Raw genomic sequence first — 6,296 nt, forward strand, 5'->3', positions numbered from 1 at the left:
AGAAAAATAAGGATATTATTTTAGCTGTACTTTTACTTTTTCTATGCATGGTGCCTTTTAAACACCTTGCTTTATAATCTAGGGAATCCCTCCCTGAATTCCTGTGTGTTTTTGTTGGTTTTTATCCAAAATGTAGGTGGGCAGGTGCCTTTTGTGGGGTAGCTGCCTGAGGTCACGTGCATTCTGCACACCCTGTTTGAGGAAATCGTGACCAGAAAGGAATAACAATCAAAGTGCATTTGAAGAGAACTTTAAATACCCCTAAGTGTTACCCGTTGCTGCTGTTGCAGGCATTTTTATTTTTTAATACATAGAATCACATGGGCCAAAAACTTCACATAAAAGATTTAAGTAGCAAGTGCACATTTTCTGTGTGTATAATGTAAAAAAAAAAAAATGCAGATGTGCAAATACAATGAACATCTGGAGTTATTCTATGAGCCTACTCTAATCGGCACCAATGGATGCTGTAGCTTTGCGTGGGAAACAAATCTACAGCATGCAGATCGACTCGCAAAGTCAATTCTCTTTCAGATTGATTCCGCATAGATATAGTGGATTATTTTTATTTTTTTTTGGTCATCTCCCAGCTGGCTCTTCTGTGACGACATTGTCCATAAGAGAATGTTCCTAGGTGGAGATCTATGAAAGCAGCAAGGTGGTTCCTTTTTAAGAAACCGTAAAAACTTGCAGATATCTTTGTGGGGAAATACATTTGATCCTTGCACGTTGTTCATACATTATATTTTTGCCAGTTGTGACAATTCTGCAGCATTTTATTTTTTTTAGCTGTGTACTTGTATCATCTAGAGCGCGTATTCTGCTCGCCATGTAGATACATCACAAATATTCTGTTTTGTATATATATCTACATATAAAATTCTTTAGTTAACCAGTTTTAGCCAAAAGGAAACTGTGACTTGCTTGCGGTCACAAAAACAATGCTGTATCACAATCCAGGCATACTTAATGTACAGTGTGCTGCATTGCCATTGTACCACCCTACACCGTTTTGCATGGTTTCTGCATATGTTTGATTTTGGTTTTTACCCTTCTTTGGGGAAGCTCACATGTGTGACACATGGAGTGAATTTTGTTTCCCACAAAGCCTTTCATTTAAGGGCTGTGAAACATTTTCAGGTTAATATGTGAACCTGGAAATCTTGTATTAGACAGTGTTTTTTTTGTTTGTTTTTTTTTTATATATATTTTTATTAACTGGCATGTTTTCTTTGTTATGGACTTGGCGTCAAATATGGGTTTATTGGATTTTAAACAATGTAAGTGCCAGTCAACAAAGGAAAACGTTTTTGTTTTTTGTTTTTTTTATATCGTGCATTTTTACAAAATCCTTGTTGCGATGCCATTTGTCTGACAGTATTTTTATTGTTTAAATCCTGGACAAGATGTCATACAAGTGGTATTAAAACTGGCCCTTTGCCTGGATTATGCAACATTGCCCTTAAACTGCAAGAAAGGCGTTTACAGGCTTGATCTTGGTCTTTGAAATGTAAAAATATTTACTTTTCCGTCGTCCTCAACTTCCTTTCTTTTTTCAGTTTTGCAGAATCGCTGAAGACAACAGAAATCCATGAAAATATAGAATCTGCTAACACACTATTTTTTAGCTTTTATTTTACGGAACAAAGAAAGTGTATGTTTGATCATTACATTATTTAATGTTGTCCTAAGATTTTTGTCCCCAAAAGGTTATATATAGAATTTTTTTTTTATTTTAATTTTAAAACACTTACTAGAAACAGTGTCAGAATGTTTTCTTTCTTAGTAACGACAGATGTGTGTATTTTTTTCAACACCAGGTAAATATATAAATAAGTTGCCCTGGAGTGCTTCGTCATTTCAAGTGAAGTAAATGTATTTTTAGTAAAACAGTTCAGTTATGTCAGTTTAGTAGTGAATTGGAGAATCGTGGCCCCATGGCTGACCAGTTGGTCACATAAAGTTGATTTGCATGTTCTGTTTAACACTCCCATTTGAAATTCTTGCAGGTTATATCCTTGAGTTTTTGTTTCCCCCATTGTGATGTCAGATACCTTCCAATAAAGTACCTTTTTAGATGAAAAAAATAAACATGATTTGGTTTTGTGTCCACTGGTTGTGAATGATTGTGTGCCAGATCAAAAGGTTAGGAATATTGAATGATCACCTGCCGTGTTTGTTAGTCACCAGGTAATGGTCCTTCCTGAGAATACCTGTGTGCCTCTTTAGATCCGTATGCCCTTATGTATTGTCTCATATCTTTGCGTGACCTACGCCTTCGTGCCTGTTGAAAGAGCTAAGGAACCGGATGCTCACCCATATGGAGGCTGGGCGGTTTACAAGATTGTAATCTATATAAATGTGCAGCCTCCCTTTTGCGCTGTTTTTGAAAACAGAACATATTGAAACTATAATTAAATGCACTTCCTGGAAAAAGCAGCTTCCACCAGGGGAAAGTCTACAGAAGCTGTAGGAAACACCACAATGCACACAATAAGCAGCCTGAAGAAGATAAGCCTAGGAAAGCAGGGCAGATGAGCCAGATTGTTCTCTACCGTCAGTCTGTTTCTGTGTTAAAAGTATATTGCATACGTTTTCCACTTAGCTATACAAACACAAGGACTCCTTATAGTACTGCCTTGAGGTAACAATAGAAAGGCTCGACCTTAATCGCCCAGTCTGACACTCTGAAAAGTCATCCAAAATATGAAATGACTGGCAACAGTAGTAGCTTCCAGGAAAATCCTGTGAGTCCGATTTTTATTCACCCCTGTCTGGGACGCGGGAGATTTCATACTGTGCATGCACCAGTTGTGTGCATGCGTTGTAGTGGTGCCTGTTTTAGTGACACCGTACTTCCCAAGCTGCCCCTGGCGACCTAAGGTGTGCCAGTTATGAAAAAAATATTCTCAAGCATAAAATCCACTGCGGTATACAGTAATATAAGTTGGTATCAACAAAAACACAGGTTTTATAAATGTGTTCCAATAAACTTCTTTTATCTGCACACCTGGAGGCTGTTATTGTAGTAGTCACACAAATTCCAAAACAGTGATAAAAAGTGTGCTCAGGTTTAGCAAATCTTGTGAAGAGATCTAAAAAAAAAAAAAAAAAATAGTGCCGTGTAGTACACTTAAACTATCCCTCTCCAATGATGGTTACACTCACAAAGGAGAAGATAATATAGGCTTCTGAAGGTGTGGACCCTGGACCTCCAAGTATACGAAGACATACTTCCAATTCGAAAAATGTGCATACTCGTTAAACTGATTGCTCAATAGCTGGTTTCACACTAGGCTCAGCCATGGCTCATGTGTATACTACTTAGTATATGTGTAAAGGGGAACTACATTGACAAGGTGCAGCTCGTGCTGAGAGAGTCACTTTTGGTGACATGTACAGCCATTGTAGTCAGTCATGTGATGTTTGGGTTGCCTTCCCTGCTCAAACACCACTGAGTTGATGCTTTATAGCAATACTAAGAAAGTTTAAGTTGTACTTGCTGAGAATTTCCTTTTCCTTGCTCATCTCCTGCAGCAATCTTTCAGAGACACTACTCCCAGATCTCTCTATTTCCCCTGTGTTCAATTAAAAAAGTCATGCCAAGAATGATACAAAAAGAGATTTTATTGGGTGATAAAACTGCTGCCAGGAGATGAGCAAGAAAAATGAATTCTCAGTAAGTAGCTCTGGACACCTTGCTTGACCGCAGAAAAGGCAACAAAAAGGTTCCAATCTACCGGTAGTTTCTATGACGCAGGTTACATTTAGGCAGTGAACTGAGTCAGAAGTTGGTTCTGGGTAGAACGTAGAAAGGTGAATTTCCTGTCTTTTATGGAAATCCGACATGGCCTTGGGCAGAGAAAAGGAGACCTTATTGTCTAAAATCCTCAAAAATGATTCTGTACTAGGTAGAGTACACTCACTTTTCTTGCAGATGATGGCTTCTAGGAAAACAGTTTTAAATGTTATAAGTTTGGCAGAAGCATCTTCTAATAGCACGAAAGGTTAAATCCTTAAAGACCAGGTTTAGATCCCAGGTTTAGATCCCAGGTTTAGACATGGTTGGATGAGTTTAGTGTGGAAGACTTTGACTAGCCCGCACAGATCTGATCACAACCCCATCGAACATCTTTGGGATAAACTAGACCAGAGTTTACAAGCCATGGCGTCTCATCTAAGGTCAGTACCTGACCGCACAAATGCTCTACTGGCTGAATGAGCTAAAATTCTCACAGGAACACTACAAAATCTTGTAGAAAGCCTTCCCAGAAGAGTCTAAGCTGTTATAACTGCAAAGGGGGGGGCAACTACACATTAATGTCTATGTATTTAGATGTCCCTGTTGGTGTAATGGTCAGGTGTCCCAATACTTTTGTCTATATAGTGTATGTAATGTAATGATTCTGAAGCTGCAAATCTATGAGCCTCAGTTTCCCTGCTTCTTTGGGGATGACCAAGATCCTGGAATACAACCCCTTACATCAATAGCTGAATGACAGAGAATCAGATTCAGGTGTATGAATTCTTCCACTATCATGGTCAAAGATTCTCGACTGATTCTGGACATATGAAGAGTAGAAACCACGAAATGCGGATGAGACATTGCCTTCAATTCCATGTGATAACCCTGACTGATAATTTGCAGGACCCATGCATCTAAAGGAATCCTCTTCCAGGCTTCCAAGAAGAAACTCCCCCAACAACTCCCAACTGGAATGAACCTGGCATCTGACCTTATGAAAGGTGGCCATGTCACCACCTCTGCCGCAGGCCGCACGACCCCTTGATGGATAGGGCTTCCCTCTTAAGGATATTCTTCTTCAGAAACTTTCTTTCCTGAGGCAGCCAGAATTTATTTCCTGTCCTGAGCTCTAGCAAGGACTTCAATGTTGCTAGCCAGCTCCTTAGCCATAAGGCCCTACGTGCCAGCGCGGTTAGAGTAGAGGACCTGAAGAAACAGTCTCTAGCAGAGGTGATGGCTAAACATTTCTGGCAATACCTCTTTCTGAAACTCCAAGTGCTGCATTCAGGATTTGACTGACCTTGCTACTGAGCCTAAAGTGATGCAGGGCGTGAAACTGAAATGTTTATGCAGAGTACGTTCTGCTTTCCTGTCCATGGGGTCAGAAAAATGAGCAGCACTGTCAACTGGAAGGACAGTTCTTTTAGTTGGTTTGGCCACAGTCAGGTCCACCTTTGGCAGGCTCAAGAAAGTAGAATCTTCCTCTTTACAGGGATAGAGCTTCCTTACTCTCTTGGATGTACTCGGCTTTCCTTCTGGATACTTCCATTATAATTGCTAGGGTTTCATGTACTGGAAAATATTTAGATTTCTTGGAGTAACCCTGTTAGGTATCCTCATCCTTTGTTTTCGCTTTGGACACAATTACAGGGCTGTATGTACTGCTAGCTTGCCCACTTCTTCATCAGGAAAGAAGTAAGATTGCTCAACAATTTCTCCTTCCTCAGAAGAAAGGTCCTCATCAGGACATCAACTCTTATTCAGAGGTTGAGGAGGTTTCCCTTCCATAAACCTCAAAGTCCTGAACAAAGGATGGGTGCTTCATCTCCTGGACTGAATATTGAAGGTTGGGCAGACTCCTAAGTTGAAAGAATGTAGCCTGCATTTCGGACCTCATCCAGTTCATACATTCTTTTCTTTCATCTGCTGTCTCCTTAGCCATCATTCATGAGAAACAGAGAGATCTCTTAAGTCTTTTTACATGTGGAAACAACTGCGTGCTTACTATTTCCAGAAGTTTTGTTTTTTTCCCTAAGTATGCCCTGCAAAGGACCCTCCAGGGTCTTCTGGTCAGTGGACAAAAAAGAATTTAAAATGAAATATTAAAAAATAAGTAGAAAGACTGGCAAACAAGGACCTCAGAGGCACACGGTGGTTAATCAGAACCTTCTGCAACATTTTTAAAATCACTTGGGAAACAGCTATCAACAGGTAGACAGAGAACATTAAACTCCTGTAAACTCCTGACAGTACTTCCAAAATTGCAGAAGCCAAGAAAAAAACTAACGTTTTCTGCATCATCCTGACCTTCTGCAGAGGTTGCATGCATCTGACGTCAGATCCAACACTAAGAACCCAAAAGCTGCTGCCCCCATCTTGAATTTCGCAGCACTGACAGAAAGCAACCCACCAAGCCGTAGCTAACTTGTCCTGCCTGTGCTGCATGCAGAGGGCTTAGCCTCCACCGCAACAAGGTTGCTTCATCTTATCTACCCCACGCAAGAGGCCCACACTTTTTCAAGGCTGCTCTCATGGCCATACCTGGGAACTT

This window comes from Sceloporus occidentalis, unplaced genomic scaffold, assembly GCF_023333645.1.
Source record: "Sceloporus occidentalis isolate IW3139 unplaced genomic scaffold, rSceOcc1.0.p SCAF_145, whole genome shotgun sequence".
In the NCBI taxonomy this organism is placed as follows: domain Eukaryota; kingdom Metazoa; phylum Chordata; class Lepidosauria; order Squamata; family Phrynosomatidae; genus Sceloporus; species Sceloporus occidentalis.